We start from the raw sequence: 20302 nt of genomic DNA on the forward strand, positions 1-20302 counted from the left end.
ATGTAGACTGATCTTCTCCAATCCTCTGGCCATTGCTGAGTTTTCCAAACTTGCTTGCATATTGGGTGTAGCACGATTAGCCATGATTAGCCATGGTAAAAATATGGGAAGAGCACGGGGAGTGCTCACACGACATACCTACACACTGCAGTCAACACACTAATGTGTTGCAACACACAGTTTGGAAAGCTCTGTTCTATTCCATTGGACTGTCATGCCCCATCGTGTGTGTGTGTGTGTGTGTGTGTGTGTGTGTGTGTGTGTGTGTGTGTGTACTCCCCTCCTATTAAGGTTTATCCATTCCATTCACTCTCACTCTCCCTCCCATTCAATTTCCCCCTCTTATTAGATAGTCAGCATTCGATAGCCAATGAGCATGCTCAGTCCTTACTGGACTGTTATTATTACAGGTAGGTAGCTGTGTTGGTCTGAGTCGAAGCAAAATAAAAAAATTCCTTCAGTAGCACCTTAAAGACCAACTAAGTTTATATTTTGGTATGAGCTTTCGTGTGCATGCACACTTCTTCAGATACACGTGTGCATGCACACTTCTTCAGATATATTATTGTTGTTATAGGTTTTATGGGTCCCTTAGGGGCTTTCTAAAGTTTTTTCCCCTGCACCACTACAAATCTTGGCGTTTCCACAAATCTTACGTTACAGCAACAGCTAATTGATACACAGGATCTGAATGTAAATCAGGGGTCAGCAACCTTTTTCAGCTGTGGGCCGGTCCACCATCCCTAAGACCATGTGGTGGGCCGGACTATATTTTGAAGCAAAAAATATAGGAACGAATTCCTATGCCCCACAAATTACCCAGAAATGCATTTTAAATAAAAGCACATATTCTACTCATTTAAAAACACCAGGCAGGCTCCACAAATAACCCAGAGATGCATTTTAAATAAAAGGACACATTCTACTCATATTCCCGGACCGTCCACAGGCTGGATTGAGAAGGCAATTGGGTTGCATCCGGCCCACAGGCCTTAGGTTGCCTACCCGATGTAAATAATACAGTAGGTTTCCATTGTTTCACATAAGTTCCTTTTATGTATGCAAGCAAGTGAGAGAGAAATCAGTCTTTTTTCTTATTTTATGGAACTTCTGATGTCAACCAAATTAAATTTATTGAGCAAATGCCTACAGTTGAAAAAAGGCACTTCTATAGTAATTCTTTTTGCAGGGTGCTAAGCCTTCATGTATTCTGCTGTCACAAAAGCTTCCACACATTTTAATTTCACAAGATCTGAAAATTCTGTTACTTCTCATATAATCAAAGTCATTTATGATTATAGGATAGGTGCATAATATTAGAATTTTAGGACACTGTGTTCCCTATTGGTCACTGCTAACTGTGAGCTTGTATAAACGGCAGCACTGAGTGTGATGAACAGTGGTAAGTTGAGAAAACTTTAAATTGCAGATATGCATTTGCACAGTTTTAAAAGCTCAGCATTTCTCTGTTTGCTTGCTTCAGATCTAGCAGGCAATGTTGCAGGGGGTTGCCAAAAGCATAGCTTCCTGTGTATGTTGAAGTATCTTAATGTATTTAATAAGCTCTGCAAGATTAATGTACACTAATTAATTTCAGTATCAAGGTAGAGGGTTTTAAAATATGCAGCTGTTTCAGTGCCTGTATTTGTTTTATAAAATGTATTAATACATGGTGCCAAAAATCATTTTGTTCTTACTTCTGCTCATGTGCTAACTGAACGTTAAAAATCTTCACTGAAAACTGAATTGCAGAATCACCTGTCTTTGGACTCTGAAGTCTGCCTTCCCATCTGTGCTTGGAAACTGTCTGCTTGTTAGAGGAATGCTAAATTTATTCTCCAGTGTTTAATATTTTGAAAAGTGACACTGGGTTTTAGAAAGGTTTTTAATAAGCATTGGCCCCATTTCCATTGCAGATATTGATAGATGCAGTATTGTGGCTGTGCTGAGTATAATTATTCTGTGGAAAAACTCACAATTCTTCAGTTGTCTGTCACAAAGGTCTGCAGCTCTCAGTGCTATTTGATGGGAGAATCTTTGGATGCCACTTAACGAGTAGCTATGACAAGTCTCTGTGTATTTTGGGCACTTTTTAATTGTTTTGCAGTGCTGCAACATGAAAGATGATGGAGAGGAAAGGATATTCATCATAAAATGAAGCCTACCATTTGAAATCTAAACTTATCCTCCATGTGAGAGCTAAGAAAGAACAGTAGTTGTGTTCTTCAAAAGAGTTCCCAGTTACTGTGCTGTGGACAGTTGTCTGGTGTAGATAGCTCTGGGGTATAGATGCTGCTTGTTAGGAAGAAGTTATAAGATTCAGAACCTCAGAATACATAAACCTTGAGAAGATAAGAGTCTAAACCAGGTTTGAAGAACACAAGGCACTCGGCAGACCTATAATTTGTGGATCTTGTATCAGATGCACAAACAACATAGAAGCAGCTGGTTCACCTGCATGAGCACAGTGCCCATTGCTCCTCTTAATTGTCCTCACCCTAAAGGCATCTGTGGCTCTTGCTAGCCAAGCTGCTGGTGTTCTAAATTTTCATATATGGTCTTTGAAATCACCTGCAGCTCAGGGCTCTTAGGCATTTTGAATGGGGATGTGCTTCATAATGATGCACTCCCTGATAACCTCAGTCTAGAGTTTATGTAACATGATGATAATCCTGCCCCATGAATGGCATGCCTTGTGAGGACATTCATACATTGCCATTATCATATTCACTTTTGGAAGCTTTTAAAGTTAGTATGTGATGTACAGTAGTAATGAAGTAGACAGAGCTTACAATTTTTTAAAAAGATGTAAGGTAGCATTTGGCTCGAATATGATCCAATAAAATTTGCGGGTAGACAGGTGAACAAAGGTTAATTATCAGTAAACTAAATCTTCCCAACTCAGTAGCATTTGCTCCCTCACAGAGCCACTGAAATATACCTGGCCACAGAAATATATTTGCCTCTATATGCAGGTATTATAATAATTCAATTCTCAATTTCTTAAGAACCTATGTGTGATTATTATTTTTTCACATAGCAAAGGCTATTGAAACAATGAACATTATATATTCATTTTGAGTTGATGTGCTAAGGAAGGTACCAACTACAAAACGCTTTCAAAATTTGGAGCTTAAATTTGAGAAAAGCAGAATGAAAAGGCACATCAAATTCAGCAGAGATAACTTTTTGGCATCTTCGCAGTTGCTCTGCATGAATGCTTCACTTCCCGGTATGAAAACATACATAACATGTACTGACTCAACTTGTAAAAAGGAAATATACCGGTAGATATAGATAGATAGATAGATAGATAGATTAGATAGCAATATGAAGTATTTTGCTCATCTTCCTAAGTGATTATTTTGTGGGAAGAGCATAGCTGTAAATTAACGGTATCATGTTGTAGGCTATCTGAATTCAAAATGTATTAGGTTAACTTGATACTTAAGGAAAGATGGCATCTTTGTTTAGCTTGGGGCTTTCAAAACTGAAAAATGTATGGCTTGCGCAGATGCATCCTTTAGCTCAAACTATGTAGATTGCATTCACTTGGTTTTTAACAAACCCAAACCTCTCTTCCCCTTAAAACTCCATTGTCTGCTGTGTTTCCTTTTATCTAGCAAGGAGAGGAAGGTTCCTGTTTTCCATAATATCCAAATCAAGCCAACACAAGGGCACCAGGTTTGTTGCCCAGTGAATGAAATGCCTGATAGATAGAAAGAGATAAATCTTTTTCAACTTTACACCTAATTACAGGTGGTGCTGTGTTCTAAACCACAGAGCATAGGGCTTGCCGATCAGAAGGTCGGCATTCGAAGCCCCGCGATGGGGTGAGCTCCCGTTGCTCGGTTCCTGCTCCTGCCCACCCAGCAATTCGAAAGCACATTAAAGTGCAAGTAGATAAATAGGTACGGTTCCGGCGGGAATGTAAATGGCGTTTCCGTGCGCTGCTCTGGTTCGCCAGAAGCGGCTTAGTCATGCTGACCACATGACCTGGAAGCTCTACACCGGCTCCCTCGGCCAACAACGTGAGATGAGCTCTGCAACCCCAGAGTTGGTCACGACTGGACCTAATGGTCAGGGGTCCCTTTACCTTTACCTTTTACCGGTATTTAGCTTAGCTGGATGCTAGGTACTGGTTCCTTAATACTTTTTGGGTGAAGGCCTTTTCAGTAGTGGTACCCTAGTTGTGGAATAGCTAGCCTTCCCAGGGGCTCCTTTCTGTTAACCCAATCCTTTTAAATAACTTAGGTTACTGGGGTCTCTGTGTTTTTAGGGTGTGGCAAATTCTGTTTTGCTGTATTTTTATAGGTTTTATGGTTTTTAAAAATGGTTTTATATCTTGCCTTGGATTTTAATTCTCTTTTTTTTTACTTACTTATTGTAAGCTTCCCAAAGAACTTTGTTATGATGAACAGAAGTTCTAAGTCAAAACAAATAAACAAAATTCCTGCATGTGTGCTAGACTGAGTGAACCTCAGATATCATCCCATATTAGAGACTGACCTTTTTGTCTATCCATCCTCTTTCACACAATTCCTTTAAAATGGCTTTCATGTCTACATCTCTGTTTGCCTTTAACTGAAGCTGATCAGGATTGGTCCCTGAACTCCTCCATCCATGGGGATCTGAAGACTGTGTGAGAGCAGGCCTGGGATTGTTCCAGTTGAGGAGGGTTCTTTATAGGCCCTACACGATAGCACATGCCAAACAAGAGTGAACCATCTGCTAAAAAAAAACACCCAATCCCTTCACAGTGTTGGTGGTGGAGAAGATGACTAAGTGCTACTTTGTGTCAAAAAACCATGAATTAACACTTGGATAATTTGTTTTTTTTTTACTTGCAAACCTCTTAGAAGCCTAGGTTGGTATTAAGTGGTTCACACATTAATAAATAATTTTTATGCCTTGGTTTAAGGGACAGAAGTATAGTGGCAAGATAGTTGTCTGCTGTTATGTACCTTGAATTCATGCTGATGATCTTTTATTGCCCCGCTTCTGATGGAGTGGTGGATAGCAAAGTAATGTCATCAGCTACAACAATATGGTGCACTTTGTTGACCAAGCATCTCTTTTCATGACTATAATAACGAAAGTTTGGCTTACATTTGATGAAAGAAGGAGGCTTAGGCCAGCAAAAAGCCTGAAAGAAAATCTCTGTCAGACATTCTGTCCTTGAAGACGGTGTTTTAAGAGCCTAGATCCAAGATTCTGTCTCATGTGCCCATTCAGCCTAACGCCTGATGATTTGTTCTTCCTTAGGGAATTACTTTTGCGTGAATGCTGGGCTTTCCATTGCTATGGTGATTATACCCAGCTTTCATATCCATCCTGACTCTGAAAGGGAATTTTTTTTTTTGCTAAGGAACTGAATTATGGTAACTGGAGCACTGCATTACAATAAAATGACTTAAAATAAGTTATGGAGGAATTATAATAAGCTAATTGCTTCGTATAGCAAATATGTATAAAATGATTTTGGATAAGCAGATGAGGGGGAAGGTCTTGGTTCTGATTGCAGAGCAAGAGCTTGAGAATCGGTACAGCCCTGGGTCTTGCTTATTCTTACATTTAAATGTAAGTTTTCCTCCCATTCTTAAAATTGATAGATGCCATAAACGTGGCTACTGTCCTAGAATGGATATTAAGCTATCCAGTTCTAGCATTATTTCAGTTTCAGTAGGGATAAATGTAAGGTTCTACACTTAGGCAGGAATAAATGGCTGCACAAATATAAGATGGGGGACACCTGCCTTGCCAGTAGTACATAACAAGCTTGTTTACTCATGCTCCAAAGGATTGGTCCCAAACCAATGGCTTCAAGTTACAAGAAAGGAGATTCCACCTAAATATCAGGGAAAAGTTTCTGAAAGTAAGAGCTGTTTCACAGCAGACAGACTACCTTGGGAGGTTGTGGGCTCTCCTTCCTTGGATGTCTTTAAGCACCTGTCATGGATACTTTAGTTGAGATTCCTGCATTGTAGGATGTTGGACTAGATGACCTTTGGATTCCCTTCCAACTCTAAAATTCTGTAATTGTATTGGCTTTGGCTGTAAGGAAATAGCAGTTAGGTGAGCTGCAGTGGGCTATCTGACCCAAGCCCCTTTATGTTTTCCAAGTTCCTTTTGGATATCTGCTGCATCCATTCAGTAGCTCTGATCTTGCTAACAGCAAACCGTGGTTATGAAATGTCACCCTATATTGCACTGCCAAATGTTAAAACTATTTGGTCATGATGTGCACTGTTTCTTTACATTTCCCTTTCACTAAAGGAACAAAAAATGAACTCTTATCTGTTCTGGTGAGTTAGATAAAGGTTGTGGAAATTTGGGGGGAGGGCAGATCTAGCATCTGATTTATATTTTCCTGCCTTGAAAATGGTGTCTTTATAGTTGCCTGGAGAATAACTAGACATGCTGCTTCCGGGAATCTTTGTGCAAATAAATGGATGGTTCCAGTATTTTAATGGTCAGGTATCTTGGGCATCTGCTTAGGTTAATTTTTAATATGTAATCAGTGGCGTCGCAACGGGGGGGGGGTGCGCTCCCGGTGCCACGTCTCTGGGGGTGACAAGGCAGTGCCCCACTGTGGCAGCGTGAGCAGCCACCACGCCACCGCAGCCGCATGTGGAGGATTCTCCGTTCGCGGCTGCAGCTGCGAGCAGAGGACCCCGGCACCGCGCTGCTGGCAAACCGCTACATAGCGTGCTTGAGCGGTGTCACTATGTACAGCGCATGCATCAGACATAGTGAGGCCACACATACGCACTATGTAGCGACACCCTGCCCCCGGGTGCATGTCATGTTTGCTGCTAAAGGTGCCTGAGCGGCTTCCTCCGCCACTGTATGTAATGAAAAGTGGTGTGATGAGCCTGAATTCCAAAATCAGTGACTACTTATAGCCTTTTTTTTAAAGCTAGCCCTCTGATTACAAGATTAAGAGTTTTAATAAAATAAGGGGTCCCAATTCCTTTACAGTACCTTAAGTATATACAACAAGATTATAAAATCAATAAGATAACTAAATGGAAGCCAATATAAAATTAGTGAAGTATGAGTCCAGGCATCCCCAAACTTCGTCCCTCCAGATGTTTTGGACTACAATTCCCATCTCCCCCGACCACTGGTCCTGTTAGCTAGGGATCATGGGAGTTGTAGGCCAAAACATCTGGAGGGCCGCAGTTTGGGGATGCCTGTATGAGTCTATAGTTTACTTTGTGTGTAAAGGCTGGAGAGGATGCACTCAGGAATCAAATGGAAGTCTATGTGTTGCCTCCCCTGGATACCATCCAGAAGAGGAGTTGAAATAATCTAGTAAAGAGATCACAAAAAGCAAAGATAAGCATTCTGTCATCCTCTTGGGAAAGGTGATACTATAACCTTGTGCTGTACCCAGGATGATAAGGACACCACTCAAGTGAAATGTTCATTAAAAATGAAATTAAAATCCATGATCACATCAAGGGCTTGGCCCCTGCATAGACAATTAATAGTGTATCATTTATCCAGTGGAAGAAGCAGACTTATCCCACTAGTAAACCTGCCTGGCATTGAAACCCAAAGACCCAACTGTAAACTGAATCATGTAGTTAGAACAACCTAACATTTATGTTAGTTTTAAGTATTTGTACTGTGATATTTTGATCTATCTTAACTTGCATAAACCAGTTGCATATGCTAGATTTCACATGGACTGGTTGTAATTTTACAGAAGACTTAACATGTGGGGTAGCTCCTTCGCATGCAGCATTTGTTTGCCAGCATGGTTTCCCTCTGGACCAGGCATCCCCAAACTGCGGCCCTTCAGATGTTTTGGCCTACAACTCCCATGATCCCTAGCTAACAGGACCGGTGTTCAGGGATGATGGGAATCGTAGTCCAAAACATCTGGAGGGCTGAAGTTTGGGGATGCCTGCTCTGGACCATGGATCACTAATATATAAGATATGCATTTGTTAATAACTCTTTAAATGCAACAACAGACTATTTGGAACTCTGCATCTTGTTTGAATTGGTCTTCAATTGCTACAAAATGCACTCCAGGCAAAGCTCTTTGAGATGAGTTTCTACATGGATTTACGCAAACTTGCAGATTACAAATCTCCTGTTGAATATATGGATGACGTATTTTTAGGAGCAGCACACTGGCCCAGATTGGGCTATCCTGGAGTGAGCCACAGCAAACTAATTTATGTCGTCTATGCTCTGGTAACCTCTTGGTTATATTACTGCAACGTGTTATACATGAGGATGCCTCTCAAGATGGTTCAGAATCTTTAGCTGGTGCAGAATTCAATGGCCAGGTGAAACAGTTTGAGCATATAACACGAATCCTGGCCTGACTGCACTAGCAACCAATTAGTTTCTGGGCCCAATTCAGAGTGGTTGTTTTTACCTATAAAGCCTTAAATGGTTCAGGACCGCAGTACCTCAAGGACTGCCTCTCCCCATATGAACTGACCTGTAGCCTGCACTCATCATTTGAAGCCCTTCTTCATGTGCCCCTCCACAAGAGGTCTGGAGGGTCGCAACAAAAGAACGGGCCTTTTCTGCAGTGGCTCCCCCTTTGCGGAATGCTCTCCTCAGGGGGGACTCACCTTGTGCCTTTGTTACATTTCTTTAGGCGCCAGGCAAAAACTTTCCTCTATAACCAGGACTTTGGCTTTAACTATCTGTGGCTTTTTAGAAAATGGTGGAATGTTTTTAGTGTATTTCTTTTTCTTCTTGGTTTTAATGTACAGTATCTGTGTGGGGTTTATTGTCTGGTTGTAAGTCACTTGGGGTTGCCCTGGGCAAGATAAAGTGACTGACTGACTAAATAAATAAATAAATAAATAAATAGTGCTGAGTAAGGTTGTCAAGGAAACCCAATATGCTGTGTGGTGTGAGCAATGCTTCCCAACATCCTCTGCAATGTTGCAGTGGATGTTAGCTTTGGCAGCTGTAGCAGAAATTCTGGGTGGGCTGCAGCATTCTCCATGGCATTGAAACAGATTCTGGGGTACAAATTGTCATGAGCTGGCTCCAGGAATGATGGAAGCAATAGAGTTCATTGACACTCCATATTAAGAATTCCTAAAGTGAGTGCCCATTGTGCAGTGTAATATGGGAAATGAAAAGCTTTCCGATAGTGATAAAAGCTGATTGTACCTTCTGTCAAACATTCTGCAAGATAATCTTTTTGAGAAGGGCATCCTGCTAAATCACAGTAGAGTTGTAAAGAAACTCTGCTCAATAAATTTAATTCAAATTCTTGCATAATGCTATTGCAAAGCCCAGGCTCTTTTCAAAAGATTAAAAGCAGAGGGTTGCCCTGCCAATTTCATTTGTGTAATGCATACTGTATGCCAGAATATACGTTATTGTCTTTAAAGATTATTGTTTCTTCTTTGCTTGCCTAATATTTATTTTCTTCAGTCAAATTATATGATTCTTCTATTTCACTATATGTCAACTGAAGTACCCTAGAAGCAATAATCTGTTTGGTCTCAGTGATAATAACACTGCTAAAGTTTTATAAACAATAATATGGTTGTTACCATATACTTAGATATTTATGCATGCAGGAAGATATCATAGGCTTGTAATTAGCTAATCTCCTGGCCACCAGTGGCAATTCGTAATTGCCCTCTGGCAACTGGAACTGGCAGAGCTAGAAGCCATACTGTTGTGTGTATTTTATTGAAGTGAAATGATATAAAAACCACTTTACATCCCAGTTCACATCTTAATATATAAAGAGCAATTCAATAAACATTGTTCTACAGAACATGAGCAAAAAATGTGTTACTGAGTATTATGTACCAGTTTAGAAATCCCTGAAATTAAAAAAAAATTAAAATAAAAAATCATACCATTAGCTGCTTGGCATCATTAGATGCCTCATATTTTAAGGGAAATTACTCTTCTTTAAGCATAATACAATATTTGAATTGCCCCTGATGTGAACAGAAATATACTGATGAGCACTCACATTGCGCAAATTACTTGGTTGACTAATGAGATCTAATTGTGAACTACAATTTTCAAAGTCAATGGAATGACATTTGTATTGCAGCTTGTGTGCCATAGTTACCCAGTCTATGCATTAAGAGTATTGTGTATTTTTTTCTCCTTGGCCAGAGGTGTACGTTTTCTTAGCACAAATTGCCTAAGTGATATATGCCTTCACTTGCTAACTTCTGCCTTGTCCTGGTATCTAGGAGCTATTGCACAAATCTGTAGGGACTGTTTGTATGTCAGGAAAAAGAAGTCATTAATGATGAGGCTAGACCCTTTCCTTCTAGCCAGGTACACCCTTGAATCTCCTGCTGTTGTTTGTCTGGTTTGATTCAAAGCTCCCCAGCCTCTGGCGCCTTCCATGTCTGTCTGCAGCACACACACACACAAAAACTATTTTAAGGCTTGAAGGTCAAACTCGGTCATAGATCCCTCATATGATTGTGTAAGTGTTGATGCTAGTTTGTCAGAAGCATCTTGAAATAGCTGCAACCTTGCATACTAAATTAGTTTGTTCTGTCTTTATTCCCCTCCCATAATTCTTCCATCACTGGCATTACCTATGAGCACAGTTCCTGGCTTCCATAGAGGAACTCACTACTTTGGATCTTTAGTTGCTATAATTGAAACTGGTTTATATTTCTTTATTATTTAACAAGCATAAATGAATCTTTGTGTGGTATAAAATAAAACATTAAAAATGTAAATAAAAAGGCTAAAGGGAGGTATTGAGAAAATTCAAAAGATTGTTAAAATCAACAGTAACTTTAAAAAGATTAAAATGCATCAAGATCTGTGTGTTTGGATAGGCTATCTAAACCAACATGCATTAGGCAGGTGCCGAAAAGAGTACAACAAAGCAGCATGCCTGATGACAATAGGGAGGGGGTTCCAAAGTGTAAGTGCGCCGACACACAAAAAAATGATTTCTTACAAGTATGGAACAAATATTGTAACAGTGCCAGTTCCTAAGATTGCACCAATTCCACTTATTAAAAGGTGCTTCTAGTCACTGTGGCTACCTGGACCTCCAGCAACAAAGCTGGATCCAGGAGCACCCCCAAATTGCATACCTTCAGGGGAAGGCAGGCAATTCACAAAATTGGAACCATTCACCCACAGCGTCTTCATCCTGCCAGGATTCAAGCTCCCTCATTCATTCCACCACTGCATCGAAGCAGCAGTTCAGGATTCACATGGCCTCTCTAGATTCAGATGATATGGAGAAATAGAGCTGAATATCACTAGTATACCAATGGCACCTTGCACCCAAACTCCTAATCACTGTTCCCAGAGACTTCATATAGATATTAAATAGCATTTTTTTTTGGGGGGGGGGTGATGCCATTTGGCACCTCATTGCATAACTGCCAGTGCTGCTGTCTGGGTTCAGTCCCATAGGTAGGACAGGAACCACTGTAATACAGCTCTCTCAATTACTATTCCATGAAGCTTGTGCAGGAGGATACCATGGTCAGTGATATCAAAAGCCAGAGAGATAACAAGAAGCAGGAGCAATGTCATACTCCCCTTGTCCTATACTCTGTAAAGTTCATCCAGAGTGACCAAGGTTGGCTCAGTCCTATATTGGGTCTGAATTGGAATGGTTCTAAACAGCCTGGCAGCATGCATCTCCTCACACACATGTGCAATGATCTATGCTCTGAACTCAACTAGCCAAACCCCCTTTGCAAGATTTAGTAAGTCTGAAGTCTTCATGCCTTCATACATATTGCGAATATTGCCACTGTCAGCAGGAAGTCTAACTTGCTGACATGGTTTATCCTGAGTCACAGTGTGTTGAGAACTACATGGGTGAAGGCTTTCTCCACAGTACTCAGCAGTTCTTGTAAAGGGTCACAATGCTGGAGTCGCACATGTCTTGTGGCACGGATCCTGTTTCCCGGCACTGCAAGAGAAGGCCATGGAGATACATCATGAGGAAGGAGTTTAGGCTGGCTTTTTTTAGTAGGGATTCTGTCCTATGTTTGGGTTTACCACATGCCTAAAAGTTGCTGGCATTCTTTAGCTTGTTGAGGGAGAGAGGAACATCCAGTTCTTCCAAGACAGGTAGAGTCTGAATGCTGTCAAGACCATGTTTTCCCATGAGTACAGTTCTTGGTAGTGCATTGACCATTGCTTAATCTACTTACTGCAATCAGTGATGGTCTCTACAAACAAGGTTTTCAGCAGTACGGTTTTTCGGACTGTTGGTCCAAAGGCTTTCTTCATGCATCCATACTTTTTGTGAGCATTGCCACTATCAGCAGCGAGTTGAATGCTTTGACACAGCTTAAGGTAGTAGCCATTGGCATATTGTCTGGCAATCCTCTAGGCATTGCTCCTTGCCTTTCTTAGTGCAGCAAGTATTTTCTCGGAGGGTGGGCACTTGTAGTTCACAAGAACCTTGCGCTTTGCAGTGCTAACAAGCTCCATGTCCTTGATACCAGCCTCTCTTTTGTCAAAAGAGCACACAGCTGTGTTGTAGGTTCCCTCTTTTATGTCATTCTACCTCACTTCAATGGTGTCTCTAGAACAGTTCAGTTGTGCCTTTTCCACAGAATCAGAGAAGCATTCACAAAGTTCATGTATGAGTGTTCTGGAAGTGTTGATTCAAGGACCACCAAAAGTATCTCCATCTTATCAGTACTGATATTTATTTTATTGGACCTCATCCACTCTGTTTCCATTCCCAGGCATCATTCAGTTCAGCATTTGTTCAGCCATAAACAATAAGCAGAATAGACTCATTGTGCAGCCATGACTATTAAGCAAAAGGTATTTGGCCAGAAAACACCCAAAGTAGCATAAAGTAGCACAATATACCAGTTTGAATAAGCCTATCCTATAATATAATATTATAGTATAAGTTAAAGTTTTTAATGTTTAATGCTGTATTGTTTTTAACATTCAGTTGGGAACCGCCCAGACTGGCTGGGGAAACCCAGCCAGATGGGCAGGGTATAAATACCCTGTTTCTCATATTTTAAGACATCCCCATAAAATAAGCCATAGCAGGATTTTTAAGCATTCAAGGAATATAAGCCATACCCCGAAAATAAGACATAGTGATAGGCACAGCAGCAATACCGGCCATGGCAGGAGGAGGAGGAGGAAAAATATAAGACATCCCCTGAAAATAAGCCATAGTGTGTTTTTTTGAGGAAAAAATAAATATAAGACATGTCTTATAATATGAGAAACACGGTAATAAACTATTATTATTATTATTATTATTATTACTACTACTACTACTACTACTACTTAGGAGTTCGAAAGCACGTCAAGTGCAAGTAGATAAATAGGTACCACTCCGGCGGGAAGGTAAATGGTGTTTCCGTGCACTGCTGTGGTTCACCAGAAGCAGCTTAGTCATGCTGGCCACATGACCCGGAAGCTGTCTGCGAACAAACGCTGGCTCCCTCGGCCTATAGAGCAAGATGAGCACCACAACCTCAGAGTCGTCCGCGACTGGACCTGATGGTCAGGGGTACCTTTACTTCTACTACTGACATCTGAAATGGAAGGTGGTCAATCATAAGAAATGCCTGCTTTCTCTAAAGTAATTCCTACTAAAGTAAATAAAGTTTACTCCCAAGTAAGTGAGAATAGTATTGTAGCTTTATAGTACATCCCTATTCAGAAGTAAGTCCCACTGAATTCAACAGGGCTTTCTCTCAGGTAAGTGATTATAGGATTGCAACCTTAAGCAGTTTTCTATGCAGGCAATGTTGCAGAAAAACACACCACATGGCTGAACATTTCTGTGAATGACAAGGAATCCTTTAATGGAGAAAGTAACTACATTTGGATAAATGCTGCTTTTGTTTGCCATTCTGCTTTCCATGACCTCCCCCCCCCATTTCCCCCTCATCCTCATTGTTAAATGAACTACACCTGTTGACACTCACAGTGATAATATAGCAAGTGAACACAAAGATAAGTGTATAAAAAGGCAAGTTGGATTTTACATTTCCACAGGTTATGACTTCCAGTTTGAGTGGATACAACACAGGAAATTGAAGTTTAAGTTTATGGATTTCTTGTAACCTTTGATCCTGATAAAAGGCTCATGTTGTGTTTCATTTTGTTACTAAATTTTAGCAAAGTTTATCTAGTTTGGGGTAGAGATTTGTAGTATGCCAAGAAGTAAGTTATTTCACACTTACCACAAGAATTAGAAACACAAGTTATATTTCCTATTATTAACAGTCACTTCTCCTAGGACTCTTAGCAGATTCTCATCTCTCATGACACTTTATAATAAAAACAGGAAGATTTGCAGCAGGGAAAGAGCCACTCATAAGCCAAACTTCAAATAAATGAGTGATGGGATTAATTACTATAAACACAACAAGCATCTAGCAAGAAAAATATATATTTTAGAATGTTTAAGAAGCAACCCCACTCAATTCAATAGGACTTATTTCTAAGTAGACATGATTAAGATTGTGCTGGTAGGCTATCCTTTTGTGCAAAAGTGGTAGGGAGTAAAATCCATTGAAATCGATGTGACTTGCTCAGGCACAGTGTTTTCCATTTCGCTCCCTGAGGCAAAATTGTAAAGTGTTGCTGCCACCGCCATGTCACCCCCACCCTCCCTTACCTGGGTTGTGTGGCGGTGTGTGCGAAGCAGCAGCAGCAAGACCTTGCAGATCACATGAGATTTCAGTAAGATCTCACCAGAAACCACCACCACGTCCAGCACCACTTATCTACTGGGGGCAGGATGGGCAGGGGTGCTGTCTCATGAGCTTTCACCACCTGGGGCGACTGCCTGGGCTCACCTCATGGGGCGGGGGCAACCCTGAACTTGCTTTTGAATAAATATGGATAGAATTGGGTAGCATATGACTTAATAGTACAGTGGTACTATTAATTCGTTCTGAAGGTCCATTCTTAACCTGAAACTATTCTTAACCTGAGGTATCACTTTAGCTAATGGGGCCTCCCGCTGCCGCCGCACGATTTCTATTCTCATCCTGAAGCAAAGTTCTTAACCTGAGGTACTCTTTCTGGGTTAGGGGAGTCTGTAACCTGAAGCGTCTGTAACCCGAGGTACCACTGTACTGATTTAACTTCTGGGAAACAGTGAATCTTTGTACCAGTAGTTCTATAAACTGAATAGTATGTGAATTACTATGTGAATAGTAATTTTTAATAGCATGGTTTCATTGTACCTTAAATTCAAAATGCACTGATTTTGTGATAAAAATATATAAATATGTGTTCTAATATGCATTTAGATGATGATTGTCTCTCAAAATAAGCATTATATCTGACTTAGTGGTCAGGGGTCCCTTTACCTTTGCCTTTTTAAGTCATTCTTGGGTAGATTCATTGATGCAGTCATGTTAGTTGCATACAAGTCTGTCACAATGCTATCCTGTGTCACAGATATGTAAAGCAATTTCTGACCTGCCCCTAGAAGTGCCAGTCAGGTTTTGTACAGGAATTTACAAAGATTAAAATTATCAGACATCCCTTGCTGAACTCAGGATGGTCCAGGGGCAGCATGTCTCATTTCGCTGCTTGAGGTGAAATGAGAAGTACTGCCCTGCCTTGCCATCACACCCCTTACATAGGTTTTGGAGCAGCGGCACAAATTGGCAATGAAAACGAGTTCAAAGGGGTGCTGGTGCCAGTACCATTTCTCCACCAGTGCCAGCTGCTTCACCTCACCTCCTGGGCAGGGTGGCAGTCAACAACCACAAAAAACCCTGCAGTAACAACTTGAATGTTGAATTTATGTCAGTCTTAGCTATCTTGAAGCAATGTGTCACAAGTTAAAATAGTCATCGTGTAAATAGGGTGCAGGTAATGCTGAAGCCAAGAAATTGCCCACCCTCCTTCAATCTATCCAATCAAAAGTAGTTTCCTGCCTCGATCCTCTTGATCAGGCATTCCCAAACTTCGGCCCTCCAGATGTTTTGGACTACAATTCCCATCTTCCCCAACCACTGGTCCTGTTAGCTAGGGATCATGGGAGTTGTAGGCCAAAACATCTGGAGGGCCGCAGTTTGGGGGGTGCCTGCTCTTGATTCTTGCAGCTCACAGCAATAAATTCGGTATTGCGGGTGACAATCTTCTGTTGGATAGGACCAACCAGAGGATCTAATACAAGGAAGGAGAATCTGCAGCACTCTAGATTTCTTGGACTACAGCTTCCATCATCCCTGACCATTGGCCATGCTTGCTGGGGTTGAAGGGAATTAAGAGTCCAATAACATCTGGAGGGCCACATGTTCCCCTTCTCTGATCTAATTGCTGCTTCCCATTTTTAACAGCAGCTGTACCTTTGCAACTCCATCAAATCATAATGTTAAAAAAAAGTTTCTTTGCATGTCTACTAATGCCATAGATATATATTCTAACTAAGAGCAACACATCACCGTATCCAAGTCTAGTTGTCTGGCTCCATGTGGAAACACCTCTTAAACTTCACTACAGTGGTACCTTGGTTCTCAAACACCTTGGTACTCAAACAACTTGGAACCCAAATACTGCAAAGCCGGAAGTAAATGTTCCGATTTGCGAACTTTTTTGGGAAGCCGGACATGCTTTGAGTGTTATGCTTCCGATTTGAGTGCTACGCTGAAGTCTGTCTGTTTTTGCTATTTATTTTGTGTTTTTGTTTTTGCGGCTCTTTTTGTTTTGTTTTTTGTGACTGTGTGGAACCCAGCTACTGATTGATTGATTGATTGTGTGACTGCAGTACATTGTTTATTGCTTTCATTTTATGGATCAATGGTCTTGTTAAATAGTAAAATTCATGTTAAAGTGCTGTTTAAAGGGTTGTTTTTAAAAGTCTGGAACAGATTAATCCATTTTGCATTACTTTCTATGGGAAACCGCGCCTTGGTTTTGGAATGCTTTGGTTTTGGAACGGACTTCCAGAGCGGATTACGTTTGAGAACCAAGGTACCACTGTATTTTGTAACATCAGTGACTCCTCTGAATGCTTGCAAGTTGTGAGTGTGCAGTTGTCTGCACAATGCATGAAAATCAAGCTACACTATAGCATGTAACAGGTGAATTATGTATTCAACTTCATGTAGCACAGTACAACTAAGAACGTGGCTGAATGAATAGCTACACTCATATTTCTTTACTGAAAAATTTTCATCTGAGAAAGCACATGGGGACAGAAGTAAACATGCAAAGATCATGAGGAATACAGTTTATTATTTTTAAAAAAACTGGAAAAATGCCCCTATCAGTGATTTGGGCTCAGATTAGTGTAACAACATTAGGGGAATTGCTTGCATTAATGTTTTGGTTACTAGGGTGATACAGCATGGAAGAAAAGCACCCTAATTTTATAACCCATAGCAGCCTTTTTAAACTGGAGAACACCAGCTGCTACGACTCCCTTCTCATGTTCATTCAAAATTATATATCTTAGGTTTCCCCATAAATAAGTCCAGCAGGTAGATTTCTATCCTCTTAAATTCTGCTAAGCCTAATGTCCTTAGAATGTAAAGCAAATAGTGGGCCAAGACAGCAGACCTCATTTTTTCAATCTAAAACATGAAGCTGTCAGTAAGATGTGCAGATGGGGCAGCATGGCCTACACTCCAGTCACCTATGAAAGACAAGAAGACAGCTCTAGTGAACTATAAGACATGAAGCATACACGCATGAAAGAATAGATCTTGAAGGTGATGGAGTTGATTATTGTGGAATGTATGCCAGTAAGCTGTGACAAACATGGCTGAGTTTCTACATTTTAGTTATATTTAGTGAACACAATCAAAATTGGTGTACAATAGCGGTTTGCCAATATTTATATTACACGAATATTCTTGGCTTCTTTAGCATGAAGGAAGAGATCATATTGTTTTCAATGGATTGGAGCCAGATTCCGTAAGCTGTACTTAGTTTCCGTCAAAATAACTGATTAACTTAATTGTATTGATTAAGTACAACTAACTTAGTCTTCAGTCCTATACCCACTTATCTGGGAGTAAATCTCACTGAATTCAGTGGTGGCTACTTCTTCATATACGTGTATAGGATTGCACTGCAGTTTTGGAAGAAGCCTATTATTTTTACTTCAAAACTATGCTGTCTAATTAATGAAGCTGCTATTCCAGATTCATTTCACATTTTTCCTGCAGACACAAAGATCAGCTTTTATGCATAAGTATATGATCAGTTGGGAAAAGTGTACTTGCCTCCTCTTCTTCATTTTTTACTCCAAACCTCTGACATTCTTGAAAGGTAAAGGGACCCCTGACCATTAGGTCAAGTCACAGATGACTCTGGGGTTGCGGCGCTCATCTCGCTTTACTGGCCAAGGGAGCTGGCGTATAGCTTCTGGGTCATGTGGCCAGCATGACTAAGCCGCTTCTGGCAAACCAGAGCAGCACACGGAAACGCCGTTTACCTTCCCGCCGGAGCGGTACCTATTTATCTACTTGCACTTTAACGTGCTTTCAAATTGCTGGGTGGGCAGGAGCTGGGACTGAGCAACGAGAGCTCACCCCATCACGGGGATTTGAACTGCCAACCTTCTGATTGGCAAGCCCTAGGCTCTGTGGTTTAACCACAGCGCCACCCTCTGACATTCTTAGTGGCCTTTTTATAGTTCTGCAGTGACCATACATTAGGGGGTTGGACTGGATGGCCCTTGTGGTCTCTTCCAACTCTATGATTCTATGATTCTATACATGATAAATTCTAAATTATAGAATCAGGGATCTGTCTTTTGATTGTTACTCTATAAAGCACTGTGTATGCTGATTTTGCTATGGGAATAACATTAATGGCTGCACAAAAGTTTTCATCAAGCACAACGGCAAAAGCTATATACCAAAAGTTGCTGACTTTGGGCCTCCTGCTGTCTCAACAATGAAGCTTTTACGATTACTGGTTCATATTATATATGTGATGTGTTCTAGCATGCACATTCTGCTTATTTTGCACAGGTCAGTCTCCTACACACATGCCCAGTGGATTGGGGGGATCCCAGACATGAAACTTCCTATGTCAGCACAGGCAGTTCTACTTGCGGTTCACTGATCACTGAAGCTACTGCTTTGCTTATTCAGCCCCTCCCCGCCATAGCTACTCCACTGTTGGCAAAGTAGGACACTCATGCCTCCCTTTTCCTAATAGGGCATCATGTGTTAAGGGTGTTTGGGAAGCCATCCACACACTACTAAGATCACAAATGTCTGGTAAGGGCACCAAAGGTTAACCATGGTAGAGCAGTGTTGACAAATAGCTCTATTAGTCACAGTGTCCTGACTCCTCCTGCTTCTTTTAGAGCTTTTCTTTTATTTATGTGGCTTTCCTGTGTTGTTTGAAGTTACTACGGCAACCTGTCACCATCTGGTGTTGTAAAGTATGATGAGATTTTGGTTGCTAGGTGCTGAAGTTTGCCATCTCTTTTTGTGGAGCCCTGTGGTATTTTCCCTCCCTGCCCCCCTGCCAATCTATCAAAATTTCATACCAAACTCTTAGGGATCATGATATATTAATTTAGCTATCTATTTGTATAGTTAACCATGGTATGTTCCTCATTCTGATAAGGATAAGTTGTCACTTCTATTTATTTTATTTTAAATTCTACACAGTACAATATTATATTTCTGTAGCCGACACTTCACAGTATTATGCATTAAGGCCACTCAGTTCTTTATTACATTTTTTCAGTCTAATGAATCATTTTATCATAATTTCTTTGCTGTCAGAGGACTTTGAACATTTACTAGAAGAGTATCTCATTTTCCTTTGACATTTAGTTTCATCTTTTTTTTTATTGTGCTAATAGATATAAATTTAGTAACACCCACCTTGTCATTATTTCCTCAGCAGCCTAAAAAGTGTCTGTATTTCATTTTTTCAAATATTGTCAGCCAATTTCCTTAATGGACATTGTTTTGCTTAGAGTTTATGGTCACAGTCAGATGGTGAGACATTGCTGTCCACACAGCCATGAAATTTATGCACATTATTGATTGCTTCTATTGGAAATAGCATTGCGTCTTCCAAACAGACTTATTCCTCTTAACATTCTGTTAAGTGCTCCCTCGTCAGTCAAGTGTTTGCTGTGATTACACTTATTTTTACACATGTTTGACCTAGTTTCAATCATGCATATCAGCACAGTGATTCATCATTAGACAAATTTTAACAAGGCTAAATGTAGCTGAAATGACATGTCAGGATTCCGCTTGAACAACTTCATTGCCTTGGCTCCTAGTTATTTATTCATTATGCTTATTGGTATCAACAGTCTAATTTCTCTGTCTAAAAACACAACACGGTGCACATCACAATTGGTTATTGGCTG

At 40.6% G+C, this 20302-nt stretch overlaps 3 protein-coding genes across 5 annotated transcripts in view; 1 reads left to right on the forward strand and 2 right to left on the reverse strand.

Moving 5' to 3' along the window:
- DOCK2 (dedicator of cytokinesis 2) overlaps positions 1-20302 on the forward strand; it is a 255397-nt gene that overhangs the window by 143361 nt on the left and 91734 nt on the right. The window lies entirely within an intron of this gene.
- INSYN2B (inhibitory synaptic factor family member 2B) overlaps positions 1-20302 on the reverse strand; it is a 79641-nt gene that overhangs the window by 57996 nt on the left and 1343 nt on the right. The gene's annotated exons all lie outside the window — the stretch shown is intronic.
- KCNMB1 (potassium calcium-activated channel subfamily M regulatory beta subunit 1) overlaps positions 1-20302 on the reverse strand; it is a 353074-nt gene that overhangs the window by 509 nt on the left and 332263 nt on the right. The window lies entirely within an intron of this gene.

This window comes from Zootoca vivipara, chromosome 2, assembly GCF_965207765.1.
Source record: "Zootoca vivipara chromosome 2, rZooViv2.hap1.1, whole genome shotgun sequence".
Classification (NCBI taxonomy): Eukaryota; Metazoa; Chordata; class Lepidosauria; order Squamata; family Lacertidae; genus Zootoca; species Zootoca vivipara.